Source organism: Natator depressus, chromosome 20 (assembly GCF_965152275.1).
Source record: "Natator depressus isolate rNatDep1 chromosome 20, rNatDep2.hap1, whole genome shotgun sequence".
In the NCBI taxonomy this organism is placed as follows: domain Eukaryota; kingdom Metazoa; phylum Chordata; order Testudines; family Cheloniidae; genus Natator; species Natator depressus.
Genome location: NC_134253.1, coordinates 3021743 through 3039107, shown reverse-complemented (window position 1 = coordinate 3039107; position 17365 = coordinate 3021743).

The window sequence follows — 17365 nt, the reverse complement described above, 5'->3', positions numbered from 1 at the left end:
TGTACAGCCGAATGACAGGGGCAGAGGCAGGGGACTACGAACTGTTCAAACAGGCCCTGCTCCGTGAGTTTGGGCTGACCCCCGAGATGTACCGGAGAAGGTTCCGGAGTCAGCGTAAAACGCCTGAGGTCACCTACCTACAACTGGTCCACCGGATGCAGGGATGTGCCCGCAAGTGGACAGCGGGGGCCCAAGCTAAAGAGGACCTGCTTGACCTGTTTGTACTGGAGCACCTGTATGAACAGTGCCCTTCCGACCTGAGGCTGTGGCTGGTGGACAAAAAGCTCGCGAACCCCCAGCATGCAGGGCAGCTGGCCGACGAGTTTGTGAACAGTCGGTCAGGGGGTAGCCGGGAGGAGTCCCAAAAGAACAGGCTCCCCCCGATGCAGAGAGAGAGTCACCATGGGACCTCCCAGCGGGGAAATAGGGAGAACCCCCTCCAAAGGGGAACGCCTGGCATCGGGCCCCTCTGACCCGCACGAGGGGACCAACGTGACCTGAGCTGCTATCACTGTGGCCAGAGAGGCCACGTACGGACCCAGTGCCCCAGGCTCAGGGACAGGCTGAGCAGACCCAATCTACCCAGGGTTAACTGGGTAGGGACCCAGCTGGACGAGGGGCAGACGACCCAGGCAAGGGGGCCTGCCAGCTTACCACCTGTTCGGGACGGAAGAGGACCCCAGGGCAGCTCCGTCACAGGGAAGGAGGCTCTGGTCAGTGGCCCAGTTCTGGCAAACCCAGACTTTGACAAGGCCTTTGTGGTGTTCACCAACGCCTCAGACACGGGGCTGGGGGCGGTGTTAATGCAGGAGGATGGAAAGGGGGAGAGACACCCCATCGTGTACCTGAGCAAGAAGTTGCTACCCCGGGAGCAGCACTATGTGGCCATCGAGAAGGAGTGCCTGGCCATGGTGTGGGCTCTCAAGAAACTAGAGGCCTATCTCTTCGGGCGACACTTCACCGTGTACACCGACCACTCGCCCCTGACCTGGCTGCACCAGATGAAAGGAGCCAACGCCAAACTCCTGAGGTGGAGCCTGCTCCTGCAGGATTACGACATGGACGTGGTCCACGTGAAGGGAAGTGCCAACCTGATAGCGGACGCGCTGTCCCGGAGAGGGGGCCCCGAACTTCCCCAGGTCACTGGTCAGAGTGACCCCGCTCAGTTCAGTCTCGAAGAGGGGGGAGATGGTGTGACGAAGTGGGACTGTTCTTAATGTTTCCTCTGAATAGTGTGGGGGTGCCTCAGTTTCCCCTATACAGTTCTTGAGTGTCTGGGTGGTGGGGTAAGGGTGTATGATCACTGCAGAGCCCTAGAGGGCAGGTGTGAGCAGGAGTCTGGACACAGAGAAGGGCCGACACCCTGTTTCCTGGACGCTGATGGCCCCTGCAAGGTGAGAGCTGAAGGGTGGGAGAACAAAGGAATCTGGTGACCTCCTGGCCCGGGACAGAGACAAAGCCCAGAGGAGGGGGGGCTGAAGGGAGAGGCAGTTTGGGGCTAGCTGTGACATGGAGTGAAGTGCAGACATGGTTGTCTGGCTCACTGCCCCCCAAAATGGACCCAGCTGAGGGGTCCTGTTCTCTGCACCTGCAAGCTCTGTGTTAGACCATGTTCCTGTCGTCTAATAAACCTCTGTTTTACTGGCTGGCTGAGAGTCCCGTCTCACTGTGAAGTTGGGGGACAGGACCCTCTGGCTTCCCTAGGAGCCCACCTGAGTGGACTCGCTGGGGGAAGCGCACGGGGGGGCAGAGGAGGCTGAATGCTCCAAGGTCAGACCCAGGAAGGTAGAGCCGGGTGAGCTGTGTGTCCTGCAGACAGGCTGTTCACAGAAAGGAGACTTCCCCAGAGTCCTGCCTGGCTTCATGGGGAGCAGTTCCAGAGCATCACCCAGGGACTCCGTGACAGATGGGACGCAGCAGAGAGGGGGGAGTGTTGACCTGGGAATGTGGCAGAGGAGTTTCAATGGGAGACCTGAGAGCCTGTAATCTGAGCCAGGAGGGGGAGGGAGAGGTAGTGAGCTGTAGCTCACGAAAGCTTATGCTCAAATAAATTGGTTAGTCTCTAAGGTGCCACAAGTACTCCTTTTCTTTTTGCGAATACAGACTAACACGGCTGTTACTCTGAAACCTGCCCGGGAATGTGGACAAAGGCTGCAGGAGGGAGCCTGCTGGGGGGGGTTAGTTTCAATTTGGGGCTGGGTGGTGGAACACAGGGAACCCCAGGGCTGGGGTTTAAGCTCCCTGCTCCCCCTGAAGGACTTGACTGAGGGGTCCTGGGTGTACCCACAAGCTCTGTTTGAGACTGTGTCCCTGTTGTCCAATAAACCTTCCGTTTTACCGGCTGGCTGAGAGTCTCAGTGAATCCCAGGAAGAGGGGTGCAGGGCCTGGACTCCCCCATGCTCTGTGACACACCTTCAACTTCCCCTGCAGCCCCATCCTTTGCTAGGAGGGCGGTAAAAATATGTGTCAACAGTGATGGCTGTTGGTGTGTGGAGATTCCTGCCGCTTGCACCGATCAGCACTGTCTCATTGTTTGCTTGTACTCCCCTGCCTCTCTGCATCCATCTAGATTGGAAGCTCCTTGGGGTAGGAACCATCTTTATGTTCTGTGTTTGCCTGGCACCATAGAGTTCTGGCCCGTGAGCGGGGCTTCTAGGACTTGGACACAGAGACAGGATACCGGGTTCATGGCCCCTTGGTCTGATTGCATCTAGACATTCCCATGCCCAAGGGGACAGTCAGATAAATGGCAAGGCAGCAAATTTCAAACCGAATGCTTTCTTCACGCAAGTAGCCTGCGGAACTCACCGCCACAGGACATTGTCAAAGCTGAGACCGCAGGCAAGATTCAAAGAGTCACTGATGAGGACAGCAAGGATATTCAGTGTTGGAATAATTAATACTAATTTAGCCGCTGCCTTCTCGGCTGCCAGCCTGGGGATTGAACCGGGGACTTCCAAAGCAGGAAGGATGAGGTGCTGGAGCTTGAAGGCTCTCTAGCTGGGGGCAGTGAGGGGGAGTCGTCACATACGCTCAGCAGTGGGTTGTGCTAAAAGAGCTTTGGGTTGGAGGGGGAGGTAACAGGGCCTGCAGAAGTGCATTGAATAGATACTTCATGGCTTACCCAGTTGAACTATTGGGAAGTCGAATGAGACCTTCCTGTGGGTGGGGGGGTGGATTACCCCATCTCTGCCATTTTGGGGTTCTGACACAGTTTGTGGTGCTAGCCGCAGTCGGTGACAGACAAGCGGCTCTGACAGATGTGGCAACTTCCTGCAACGTCCTTGAGATACCTCACTGAATTCAGTGTCTCTGGGGTGCCTTGTGCTCCATGCATAGGTTCTGTATTACAGGGGCCGGGCGGCGCTTCGTTTGTAATGAAAGAGGTGCCAGGGCTCAAGCAATTGTTTTACACTCATAACTGATGCGGCAAGCTCAGAGGTGCCGGGGCTACAACCCGCCAGGGCTCTGAACCGCCAGGCCCAGAGGCGCTGGGGCTACGAACTGCCAGGGCTCTGAACCGCCAGGCCCAGAGGCACCGGGGCTCTAAACTGCCAGGCCCAGAGGTGCCGGGGCTATGTGATGAACTGGGAATGTTCTTAATGGTTCCTCCGAATATTGTGGGGGTGCCTCAATTTCCCTTATGCAGTTCTTAAGTATCTAGGTGGTGGGGTAAGGGTGTATGATCACTGCAGAGCCCTAGAGGGCAGGTGTGTGCAGGGGTCTGGACACAGAGAATGGCCGACACCCTGTTTCCTGGCAACTGGTGACCTGGGCCCTTCTCCCCTGCAAGGTGGGAGCTAAAGGGTTGGAGAACAAAGGAATCCGGTGACCACCTGGCCTGGGAAAGGGACAAAGCCCGGGGGGGGGGGGGGGGGGCTGGAGAGAGTTTCACTTTGGGTCTGGCTGGGGACATGGAGTGAAGTGCAGACGTGGTTGTCTGGCTCACTGTCCCCCAAAATGGACCCAGATGAGGGGTCCTGTTCTCTGCACCTACAAGCTCTGTGTTAGACCATGTCCCTGTCGTCTAATAAATCTTCTGTTTTACTGGCTGGCTGAGAGTCCCGTCTGACTGCGGAGTTGGGGGGCAGGACCCTCTGGCCCCCCCAGGACCCCGCCTGGGTGGACTCGCTGTAGGAAGCGCACGGAGGGGCAGAGGATGCTGAATGCTCCGAGGTCAGACCCAGGTGGGTGGAAGCTGGGTGAGCTGTGTGTCCTGCAGACAGGCTGCTCACAGAAAGGAGACTTCCCCAGAGTCCTGCCTGGCTTCGTAGGGAGCAGTTCCAGAGCATCGCCGGGGACTCCGTGACAACCGGTGGCAGAGGTGGGATGTACTGCACCCCGCGGATGGCGCTTCCTGCAGTAAGTGACGGGGGAGCAGTAAAACAAAGGGGGATTGACGAGGACCAGGCGTGCTGAAGGCTCAGAGAGGAGCGGTTTCGGGGGGCGGTTAACCCCTGGGAGTGTTAACCCCTGGGAGTGACCAGCGAGAAGGACTGTGCAGTAATGGGGTCCCCCTGGGAACTGCGGGGAGCAGTCTCAGGGGCGGAGGAGCCTGCGGCTTGGCCCTGGGAGAGAGAAGGACTTTTGCAGTAACAGGGTTCCCCTGGGGATTGCAGCGAGCGGTCCCAGGGGCGGAGGAGTCTGCAGCTGGACCCTGGCAAAGAGGTGGTGACCTTGAGAAGGGCTGGCACACGAGGGGTTCTCCATGGAAACCGTGGGGAGCTGAGAGCACACAGGCCTGTGAGTCCACAACAACTTGGGAAGAGCGGAGTGATGGCCTGTCACCGTCTCCTGAAGAAGGACATTGTAACCCTGTGCAGAAAGAGAGGGTTGAGCATTGGAAAGTTCACCAAAGCACAGTTCATCGTGCAGCTGGAGGAGGATGACCGCTCTAAGGAGCAGATTCCTGACCCCAAATGGGGCTATAGCAGGATCTGGGAGCAGCTGGAGTGGGAGCCAGGCATCCCCAAGACTCCTGTCCCCGACCAGACGGGGGTCTTCACGATCGGGTTCCCCATCGGGGGATCGGAGACGGACGGGATTGGAGCTGAGTCCGAGAGAGCAAGAGGACTGTGAGAGACAGCGAGGGACCGAGAAAGAGCTGCAGAAGCAGCAGCAGCATGAACTGGCGGTGGTGGAGCGGAGAGGCCTAGGGGACCTCCCCGGGGTGAGCGGGGATAGACCCTGGGGGGCCAGTTCCACAGGGAACCTCGAGACTAAATTGCTGCTCCTGGTTAAGGAGGGGGGGATGTGGATGCCCACCTCACTGCCTTTGAGCAGGCTGGCGATTTGAACCAGGGGGACCCTGTGGAACAGTCCCGGTGTCTAGCTCCCTTGCTGGGTCCCAAGGCCATAGACTCCGTCAGCCAGATGGGTGGGGAGGTGGACAGGCTCCCACTCCTGGTCCCAACCTATATGTCTGTGTGGAGTCTCCTGGGCTCAGGCCCCTCGGCCCTCCAGTAGGAGCGGAAGGTGATGGTCAATGGGGAGACATTCCTGGGATGGCGAGATCCTGGGACAGAGAGAACTGTTGTCAGGCCCTGGGTGGTGCAGCCTCAGAGGTTGAGGGGCTGTGTGAGCTGGATGAGGGTCCCAGGGACGAAGCCCCTCGCCCTGCCTATGGCCCAGATCCCTGTGCAGACCCAGGAGGGGTGGGGCTGGCTGGTCGTTGGGGTTCTCCAGGATACCAGCTGCAAGACCCTGTTGTGGGGTGACTGTGTCTCTTTGGGACAGGATCCAGGCCCTGCTCCTGTAACTGCCAAGGGTTTGAATTTGAATCCAGGGAACCAATCGGTGGAGAGGGAAATGGTCAGTGAAAATGCAGATGACCTGGCTGGCAGCAGGGAGGAGCTGCTAGGCTCAGGATACCTGCCTGCCCGTAAGCAGACCCCTGGGGCTGGGTGGGACAGAGAGATGCTCCCCGCCCCCCTTGCACACCGGAGAGGGGGGCTCAGGCTGGCTCTGATGCAGTGAGGAAAGCAGCGAGCTCGCTGCCTGCCCCCACTGGGACAGCAAGGGCAGCACTGAGCACAGTGGGAGCTGAGACCCCAGCTGAGTGGGGGGAGACACAGGCAGGGCAGGGGATCTGTTGGGAGTGGCAAGGTGCTTGGTAAGGAAAGTTTGGATGAGCCTAGGCAGCCTTGTGAGCTGATGGCTGTGTCTAGTCAGCAGTGTGGGAAGGCGAGGAGGGTGGAAGATGAGTGTCCCTGGACCTTACCTGTTAGCTGGGTGGAGAAGTGTGACAGGGAAGGAAACGTGCCTGTGTCTGTCAGGGGTATTGACTTGCCTATGGAGGGAGCTACCCTGATCTCCAAGCAGCTGTCTGTGACCAGCCTTGTGTGCTGGGACCAGGGGAATGAGATCCCAAGCTGTGTGTCTGGTAAAGGAGAAAGTGTGTCTGGCTCTTCTTTGTCTGTGGAGCAGACTGAAGGAGCCTTTCAGCCTGTGATGGCTGAGAATAGTGCAGTTGTCTCAGCCCTGGTCTACACTAGGACTTTAGGTCGAATTTAGCAGCGTTAAATCGATGTAAACCTGCACCCATCCACACGACGAAGCCCTTTTTTTCGACTTAAAGGGCTCTTAAAATCGATTTCCTTACTCCACCCTGACAAGTAGATTAGCACTTAAATCGGCCTTGCCAGGTCGAATTTGGGGTACTGTGGACACAGTTCAACGGTATTGGCCTCCGGGAGCTATCCCAGAGTGCTCCATTGTGACCGCTCTGGACAGCACTCTCAACTCAGATGCACTGGCCAGGTAGACAGGAAAAGAACCGCGAACTTTTGAATCTCATTTCCTGTTTGGCCAGCGTGGCAAGCTGCAGGTGACCATGCAGAGCTCATCAGCAGAGGTGACCATGATGGAGTCCCAGAATCGCAAAAGAGCTCCAGCATGGACCGAACGGGAGGTACGGGATCTGATCGCTGTATGGGGAGAGGAATCCGTGCTATCAGAACTCCGTTCCAGTTTTCGAAATGCCAAAACCTTTGTCAAAATCTCCCAGGGCATGAAGGACAGAGGCCATAACAGGGACCCGAAGCAGTGCCGCCTGAAACTTAAGGAGCTGAGGCAAGCCTACCAGAAAACCAGAGAGGGAAACGGCCGCTCCGGGTCAGAGCCCCAAACATGCCTCTTCTATGATGAGCTGCATGCCATTTTAGGGGGTTCAGCCACCACTACCCCAGCCGTGTTGTTTGACTCCTTCAATGGAGATGGAGGCAAGACGGAAGCAGGTTTTGGGGACGAAGAAGATGATGATGATGAGGAGGTTGTAGATAGCTCACAGCAAGCAAGCGGAGAAACCGGTTTTCCCGACAGCCAGGAACTGTTTCTCACCCTGGACCTGGAGCCAGTACCCCCCGAACCCACCCAAGGCTGCCTCCTGGACCCGGCAGGCGGACAAGGGACCTCCGGTGAGTGTACCTTTTAAAATACTATACATAGTTTAAAAGCAAGCATGTGAAAGGATTAATTTGCCCTGGCATTCGCGGCTCTCCTGGATGTACTCCCAAAGCCTTTGCAAAAGGTTTCTGGGGAGGGCAGCCTTATTGCGTCCTCCATGGTAGGACACTTTACCACTCCAGGCCAGTAACACGTACTCGGGAATCATTGTACAACAAAGCATTGCAGTGTATGTTTGCTGGCGTTCAAACAACATCCGTTCTTTATCTCTCCGTGTTATCCTCAGGAGAGTGAGATATCATTCATGGTCACCTGGTTGAAATAGGGTGCTTTTCTTCAGGGGACACTCAGAGGTGCCCGTTCCTGCTGGGCTGTTTGCCTGTGGCTGAACAGAAATGTTCCCCGCTGTTAGCCCCGGGGGGAGGGGGGGGAGGGTTGAGGGGGTAGCTGCGCGGTGGGGGGAGGCAAAATGCGACCTTGTAATGAAAGCACATGTGCTATGTATATAATGTTAACAGCAAGGTTTACCCTGAAAGAGTGTAGCCACTGTTTTATAAAATGTGTCTTTTTAAATAGTGCTGTCCCTTTTTTTTTCTCCACCAGCTGCATGTGTTTCAATGATCACAGGATCGTCTCCTTCCCAGAGGCTAGTGAAGATTAGAAAGAAAAAAAAACGCACTCATGATGAAATGTTCTCCGAGCTCATGCTGTCCTCCCACACTGACAGAGCACAGACGAATGCGTGGAGGCAAATAATGTCAGAGTGCAGGAAAGCACAAAATGACCGGGAGGAGAGGTGGCGGGCTGAAGAGAGTAAGTGGCGGGCTGAAGACAGGGCTGAAGCTCCAATGTGGCGGCAGCGTGATGAGAGGAGGCAGGATTCAATGCTGAGGCTGCTGGAGGATCAAACCAGTATGCTCCAGTGTATGGTTGAGCTGCAGCAAAGGCAGCTGGAGCACAGACTGCCACTACAGCCCCTGTGTAACCAATCGCTCTCCTCCCCAAGTTCCATAGCCCCCACACCCAGACGCCCAAGAACGCGGTGGGGGGGCCTCCGGCCAACCAGCCACTCCACCACAGAGGATTGCCCAAAAAACAGAAGGCTGGCATTCAATAAATTTTAAAGTTGTAAACTTTTAAAGTGCTGTGTGGCATTTTCCTTCCCTCCTCCACCACCCCTCCTGGGCTACCTTGGTAGTCATCCCCCTATTTGTGTGATGAATGAATAAAGAATGCATGAATGTGAAGCAACAATGACTTTATTGCCTCTGCAAGCGGTGATCGAAGGGAGGAGGGGAGGGTGGTTAGCTTACAGGGAAGTAGACTGAACCAAGGGGTGGGGGGTTTCATCAAGGAGAAACAAACAGAACTTTCACACCGTAGCCTGTCCAGTCATGAAACTGGTTTTCAAAGTTTCTCTGGTGCGCACCGCGCACTCCTGTGCTCTTCTAACCGCCCTGGTGTCTGGCTGCGCGTAACCAGCAGCCAGGCGATTTGCCTCAACCTCCCATCCCGCCATAAACGTCTCCCCCTTACTCTTACAGATATTGTGGAGCGCACAGCAAGCAGTAATAACAGTGGGAATATTGGTTTCGCTGAGGTCTAAGCGAGTCAGTAAACTGCGCCAGCGCGCCTTTAAACGTCCAAATGCACATTCTACCACCATTCTGCACTTGCTCAGCCTGTAGTTGAACAGCTCCTGACTACTGTCCAGGCTGCCTGTGTACGGCTTCATGAGCCATGGCATTAAGGGGTAGGCTGGGTCCCCAAGGATAACTATGGGCATTTCAACATCCCCAACGGTTATTTTCTGGTCTGGGAATAAAATCCCGTCCTGCAGCTTTTGAAACAGACCAGAGTTCCTGAAGATGCGAGCGTCGTGTACCTTTCCCGGCCATCCCACGCTGATGTTGGTGAAACGTCCCTGGTGATCCACCAGAGCTTGCAGCACTATTGAAAAGTACCCCTTGCGGTTTATGTACTCGCCGGCTTGGTGCTCCGGTGCCAAGATAGGGATATGGGTTCCGTCTATGGCCCCACCACAGTTAGGGAATCCCATTGCAGCAAAGCCATGCACTATGACCTGCACATTTCCCAAGGTCACTACCCTTGATATCAGCAGATCTTTGATTGCGTGGGCTACTTGCATCACAGCAGCCCCCACAGTAGATTTGCCCACTCCAAATTGATTCCCAACTGACCGGTAGCTGTCTGGCGTTGCAAGCTTCCACAGGGCTATCGCCACTCGCTTCTCAACTGTGAGGGCTGCTCTCATCTTGGTATTCGTGCGCTTCAGGGCAGGGGAAAGCAAGTCACAAAGTTCCATGAAAGTGCCCTTACGCATGCGAAAGTTTCGCAGCCACTGGGAATCGTCCCAGACCTACAACACTATGCGGTCCCACCAGTCTGTGCTTGTTTCCCGAGCCCAGAATCGGCGTTCCACAGCATGAACCTGCCCCATTAGCCCCATGATGCATGCATTGGCAGGGCCCATGCTTTGAGAGAAATCTGTGTACATGTCCTGATCACTCACGTCACCGCGCTGACGTCGCCTCCTCGCCCGGTATCGCTTTGCCAGGTTCTGGTGCTGCATATACTGCTGGATAATGCGTGTGGTGTTTAATGTGCTCCTAATTGCCGAAGAGAGCTGAGCGGCCTCCATGCTTGCCTTGGTATGGCGTCCGCACAGAAAAAAGGCGCGGAATGATTGTCTGCCGTTGCTCTGACGGAGGGAGGGGCGACTGACGACATGGCTTACAGGGTTGGCTTACAGGGAATTAAAATCAACAAGGGAGTGGCTTTACATCAAGGAGTCTTTCAGGCAGGACTTCACGGAGAGTTCCAATAAGAAATGGTGCACCTAAGTAATTGTTCTTATTGAAACAAGCAGGTTGGTCTGGTCTCTGATTGATACATGGCTAGATTTACCTCGCTGCACCTTCTCTGGGAGTGACTGCAGTGTGACCTAGAGGAATGAGTCCCCTAGACAGGGGAGGGGGGGAAGCAAATAAGTACAAAACAAATCTGGTCTATTTCTTGTTTTGATCCACTCCATCTATCTTTTACATCTTTGGCTGGCAGCAGATGGTGCAGAAGGACTGCAAGCCATCCACGTCTCATGGCTGCTCGGCAGCAGATGGTGCAGTAGGACTGCTAGCCATCCTCATCTCTTGCCTGCCTGGCAGAAGATGGTGCAGTAGGACTGCTAGCAATCCGTATCGCCTGCCTGCTCACCATAAGATGGTTCAATAGGACTGACTGCAGGACTAAAGAGAATGACCTGGTCAAGTCACTTCTAATGTAGTCCCTGCACCCATGTCTGCCCAGGCGCTCCCAGCCGATGTGGCCAGGAGCACCTCGGACATGACGATAACGGCTACCAGTCCTATTGCACCGTCTGCTGCCACAAGGCAAGGGGTTGCTGCTGCTGTGTAGCAATGCAGTACCGCGTCTGCCAGCACCCAGGAGACATACGGTGACGGTTACCTGAGCGGGCTCCATGCTTCCCGTGGTATGGCGTCTGCACAGGTAACTCAAGAAAAAAGGCACGAAACGATTGTCTGCCCTTGCTTTCACGGAGGGAGGGAGGGAACGGGGGCCTGACGACATGTACCCAGAACCACCCGCGACAATGTTTTAGCCCCATCAGGCATTGGGATCTCAACCCAGAATTCCAATGGGCGGCGGAGACTGCGGGAACTGTGGGATAGCTACCCACAGTGCAACGCTCCGGAAGTCGACCCTTGCCTCGGTACTGTGGAAGCACTCCGCCGAGTTAATGCACTTAATGCACTTAGAGCATTTTCTGTGGGGACACAAACACTCGAATATATAAAACCGATTTCTAAAAAACCGACTTCTCTAAATTCGACCTAATTTCGTAGCGTAGACATATCCTCAGAGTTGGTTCTGGATTCAGCTAAAGCCCAGGAAGGGAAGGGTCCTAAGTTTGTGTCTGCTCGGGAGAATGGCCCTGTAACTAGGTCGCATCCAGTTAGTGTCTATGCAAAATCCCAGAGCCCAGACAATTCTGGTGCTTGTATTTTGCCCGTAGCTAGTGTGTTGTTGGCAAAGGGTGTCGCAACTCTGTCTAATCAGGGTGAGATCCTAGCCAGGGCACAAGGAGAGCAGAAAGGTGATTTGATTGTGTTACCGACTGAGGGTGTGGAAACCAGTAGCAGGAAGGAAAAGATTCCTGAACTTGTGTGTGGCAAAGGGAAGGAGAATGCTTCTAGCCTTTTATCTAGGAAGTTTGTAAATTTGCCTGAAAGGGGATTGTGTAGGAATCTGCCGGATGGGCCAGAGGTAATTCTGGATGTAAGTGAGACCCAGAAAGAGTCTGTTGTTGCTCAGGAAAGTGTTCCTCTAGAGCAAGCCCTAGGTGAAGAGGGTAAGGGCAGAATTTCTCAAAAAGAAAAGGAGGACTTGTGGCACCTTAGAGACTAAGCAATTTATTTGAGCATAAGCTTTCGTGAGCTACAGCTCACTTCATCGGCTGCATACTGTGGAAAGTACAGAAGATCTTTTTATACACACAAACCATGAAAAAATGGGTGTTTACCACTACAAAAGGTTTTCTCTCCCCCCATCCCACTCTCCTGCTGGTAATAGCTTATCTAAAGTGATCACTCTCCTTACAATGTGTATGATAATCAAGTTGGGCCATTTCCAGCACAAATCCCAGGTTTTCTCTCCCCCCCCCCACCACAAACCCACTTTCCTGTTGGTAATAGCTTATCTAAAGTGATCACTCTCCTTACAATGTGTATGATAATCAAGGTGGGCCATCTCCAGCACAAATCCAGGGTTTAACAAGAACGTCTGGGGGGCGGGGTAGGAAAAAACAAGGGGAAATAGAATTTCTGTGAAGGGTGAACTGTTGCATAGAAAAGCCCTAGGGAAAGGAATCCTCATGGAGTCTTTGCAAGCAGTTTACTGCCACTGAAGGGTGTGAAAGTGATTTAATCAAGAAAGTTTCAGTTCCTAACAGCCAGAAATTTTCTGTTGTGAATGGATCCACTGACTTTCCTGTTGAAGGATCCAGTGTGGATAGCTTTGAGAAGGTCTCCGATGGAGTGAAAGCTGTTAAGAAAGTTAAACAGTCCTCTAACCAAGTGGCTGTGTTTGGCCAGCTTGTTGGGGAGACAAGGTTGTTGAGAAAGGGATGTCTCCATGCTAGTTCTGTCAGTGAACAGTATGTGGCCCAGGTCAAGATGGGGGCTCTTAACCAAGAGAGCCCGAATTGCAGCCCTCCAGACTGGAACGCTGGGAGAAGACCCGATCCCAGTTTGACCCCTGGGGGTTTTGGGGTGGCAAAAGGGCACTGGCCGCATAAACCTTCCCACATGCATGGGCATGCGAGTGCTATCGACCAACAACGACCTAAGGGAGGGCGTGAAACTGGAAGGGCCTGGTGTAACTCCCACCAAGGAACGGGAGAGATGCTGGGGCATCCATGGGAACATTGGTGGCTTTGAACTTCCCCAGGTCACCGGCTAAAGTGACCCCGCTCAGTTCGGTCTCGAAGGGGGGAGAGATGTGACGAAGTGGGACTGTTCTTAATGTTTCCTCTGAATATTGTGGGGGTGCCTCAGTTTCCACTAGGCAGTTCTTAAGTATCTAGGTGGTGGGATAAGGGTGTATGATCATTGCAGAGCCCTAGAGGGCAGGTGTGTGCAGGGGTATGGACACAGAGAATGGCTGACACCCTGTTTCCTGGCAACTGATGGCCTGGGCCCTTCCCCCCTGCAAGGTGAGAACTAACCTGGAAATCCTGGACGCCACATCATCTCAGGCATTGGCACCCTGACAGCAGGATTGTCTGGCTATGTAGACTCCCTCCTCAGGCCCTACGCTACCAGCACTCCCAGCTATCTTCGAGACACCACTGACTTCCTGAGGAAACTACAATCCATCGGTGATCTTCCTGATAACACCATCCTGGCCACTATGGATGTAGAAGCCCTCTACACCACCATTCCACACAAAGAAGGACTACAAGCCGTCAGGAACAGTATCCCCGATAATGTCACGGCAAACCTGGTGGCTGAACTTAGTGACTTTGTCCTCACCCATAACTATTTCACATTTGGGGAGAACGTATACCTTCAAATCAGCGGCACTGCTATGGGTACCCGCATGGCCCCACACTATGCCAACATTTTTATGGCTGACTTAGAACAAGGCTTCCTCAGCTCTCGTCCCCTAGCCCCTTTACATTACTTGAGCTACATTGATGACATCTTCATCATCTGGACCCATGGAAAAGAAGCCCTTGAGGAATTCCACCATGATTTCAACAATTTCCATCCCACCATCAACTTCAGCCTGGACCAATCCACACAAGAGATCCACTTCCTGGACACTACGGTGCTCATAAGCGATGGTCACATAAACACCACCCTATACCGGAAACCTACTGACCGCCATACTTACCTACATGCCTCCAGCTTTCATCCAGACCACACCACACGATCCACTGTCTACAGCCAAGCTCTAGATACAACCGCATTTGCTCCAACCCCTCAGACAGAGACAAACACCTACAAGATCTCTACCAAGCGTTCTTACTACTACAATACCCACCTGCTGAAGTGAAGAAACAGATTGACAGAGCCAGAAGAGTGCCCAGAAGTCACCTACTACAGGACAGGCCCAACAGAGAAAACAACAGAACGCCGCTAGCCATCACCTTCAGCCCCCAACTAAAACCTCTCCAGCGCATCATCAAGGATCTACAACCTATCCTGAAGGACGACCCATCACTCTCACAGATCATGGGAGACAGGCCAGTCCTTGCCTACAGACAGCCCCCCAACCTGAACCGAATACTCACCAGCAACCACATACCACACCACAGAACCACTAACCCAGGAACCTATCCTTGCAACAAAGCCCGTTGCCAACTGTGTCCACATCTCTATTCAGGGGACACCATCAAAGGGCCTAATCACATCAGCCACACTATCAGAGGCTCGTTCACCTGCACATCTACCAATGTGATATATGCCATCATGTGCCAGCAATGCCCCTCTGCCATGTACATTGGCCAAACCGGACAGTCTCTACGTAAAAGAATAAATGGACACAAATCAGATGTCAAGAATTATAACATTCATAAACCAGTCAGAGAACACTTCAGTCTCTCTGGTCACTCGATTACAGACCTAAAAGTCGCAATATTACAACAAAAAGACTTCAAAAACAGACTCCAACGAGAGACTGCTGAATTGGAATTAATTTGCAAACTGGATACAATTAACTTAGGCTTGAATAGAGACTGGGAGTGGATGAGTCATTACACAAAGTAAAACTATTTCCCCATGTTTATTTCCCCCTCCCATTCCCCCCCCCCCCATTGTTCCTCAGACGGTCTTGTTAACTGCTGGAAATGGCCCACCTTGATTATCACTACAAAAGGTTTTCTTACCCCCCGCCCCCAGCTCTCCTGCTGGTAATAGCTCATCTTAAGTGATCACTCTCCTTACAGTGTGTATGGTAACACCCATTTTTTCATGTTCTGTGTGTATATAAATCTCCTCACTGTATTTTCCACTGAATGCATCCGATGAAGTGAGCTGTAGCTCTCGAAAGCTTATGCTCAAATAAATGGGTTAGTCTCTAAGGTGCCACAAGTCCTCCTTTTCTTTTTGCGAATACAGACTAACACGGCTGCTGCTCTGAAACCCTAACCCTAACCCTAACTCCATGCCTGGGCTAGTCACAGGAACTATCCTCCTGCTTGCCGCCCCCTTCCACCTGACCCCTCGCAGTCCTTGACAGAAGACCCAGCCTTTGCTTCTCAGCTGCATCTGATAATCTAACAAGGCTGGCCCACCACGGGCTCTCCCAGGACAGACCAGGTTTGAGCTGATTTTGTCCGCATGGGAGCTGGCCCCGATTGAACTCAGACCCATTTTACAAAGGATTGTGGTGAGGCTGGTGCCGTGTATAATATAGACAAGGGATTAGCGCGCGCCGGGGGGACGCACGCTGCGCCCCAGCCTCGAGGTGTTGAGTAAGTTCGGGTCTGTGCTTGTGTGGGCATGCACCCTGTTTGTGTGCATGTGCACACCCCTGGGGCTGTGTCTGTGTGTACGTACAGGTATGGCTGAGGGGTCTGCATGGGTGGATACATGTGTATGGCTATATGGGTGCATGGATATATGTATTCATATATGTGTATGTACATGTATGGCTACACGTGTGCTTGGGTGCATACATGTGTCTGTGTGTATGTACATGGATGGCTATTTGGGGGCCTGATGTATCTGTGTGCATGTTCGTGTGTGCAGGTCTGTGTGCATGTACACGTGTGGGTCTTTGTGCACATGCGTGTGACATGTCACAAGGCATACTCAGGAGTGGGGGGGCTCTCTCGTCATTTAAGCCTCGATGCTGCGGCTCCAACCTCCCTGGAGCCAGCACCCCCCCCCCGAGTGCTCCCCCCTCGTTCCAGTCCAGTCAGTTGGTCGGTTTCCCATCCGCGGTGCGAGCACTGGCTGGCACCCAACCAGCCTGGGCATTGCGCATCAGCAAACACAGGCCAGGCTGCCAATGCCGGCGTGCCGATGGCCTGACGGGTTAACCCCCAACCGCCCGCCCAGACGGATCCGGGCTGCCTGGCCACGGGCAGACCGGGGGGTGAACCGTGGGGTTCAGCTGAGTGATCATTCCAGCCATCAGGGCACATTCCTGGGGCTCTCGGGCCTATCCAGTGGGAGGAAGACCTGGTGGTTGTGTGAGCCAAGCGCTGCTGGGGGACAGGACCAGGCAGGCGGTTGGGGAGGGGGCAGATTGGTTTGATGCAGTGGTTTGATTTCCCAAAGAAGCACAGGGAGAGGTGGGTGAGTGTCCCTCCCTCTCCCTCTGCCCCCGCCGGCAGAGGGTACAGCCCCTGGCTGCTGGATTGGACCCGAGCCAAGAGATCAGATCAAATTGCAGCTGCAAGCCAGCATTCCTGCGGGCTGCGCCCCTTGGCACCCTGCCACCTCCTCGGCTGTCGCTAGAAAATGAACTAAACTTTCCACAGGGTGTTCCCTTGCCTGAGCTGGAGTGTGTGTGTCTGGAAAGCAGGGCGGGAGGGGCATTGCAGGGCATCACCAGAGCTGTGGTGTGAGGCAGGAGGCCAGGGCTGCGGGTCGGGAATGAGGGGCACTGGCAGAGCTCGGTGGGGGGAGCCCAGGGCTGCGGTAGCAGGGGCTGCGGGTGGGGAGTGAGGGGCACCGGCAGGGCTGAAGGGGACCCCAGGACTGCGGGTGGGGAGTGAGGGGCACAGGCAGGGCTGAAGGGGACCCCAGGGCTGCGGGCGGGGAGTGAGGGGCACAGGCAGGGCTGGGTGGGGGGAGCCCAGGCCTGGGCTGACAGGGGCTGCGGGTGGGGAGTGAGGGGCACGGGCAGGGCTGGGTGGGGGGAGCCCAGCTCTGGGCTGACAGGGGCTGCGGGTGGGGAGTGAGGGGCACGGGCAGGGCTCGGTGGGGGGAGCCCAGCCCTGGGCTAACAGGGACTGCGGGTGGGGAGTGAGGGGCACGGGCAGGGCTGGGTGGGGGGAGCCGAGGCCTGGGCTGACAGGGGCTGCAGGTGGGGAGTGAGGGTCACCGGCAGGGCTGAGGGGGACCCCAGGGCTGCGGGTGGGGAGTGAGGGGCACGGGCAGGGCTGGGTGGGGGGAGCCCAGGCCTGGGCTGACAGGGGCTGCGGGTGGGGAGTGAGGGTCACCGGCAGGGCTGTGGGGGACCCCAGGACTGCGGGTGGGGAGTGAGGGCACGGGCAGGGCTGGGTGGGGGGAGCCCAGGCCTGGGCTGACAGGGGCTGCGGGTGGGGAGTGAGGGGCACGGGCAGGGCTGGGTGGGGGGAGCCCAGGGCTGGGCTGACAGGGGCTGCGAGTGGGGAGTGAGGGTCACCGGCAGGGCTGAGGGGGACCCCAGGGCTGCGGGTGGGGAGTGAGGGGCACGGGCAGGGCT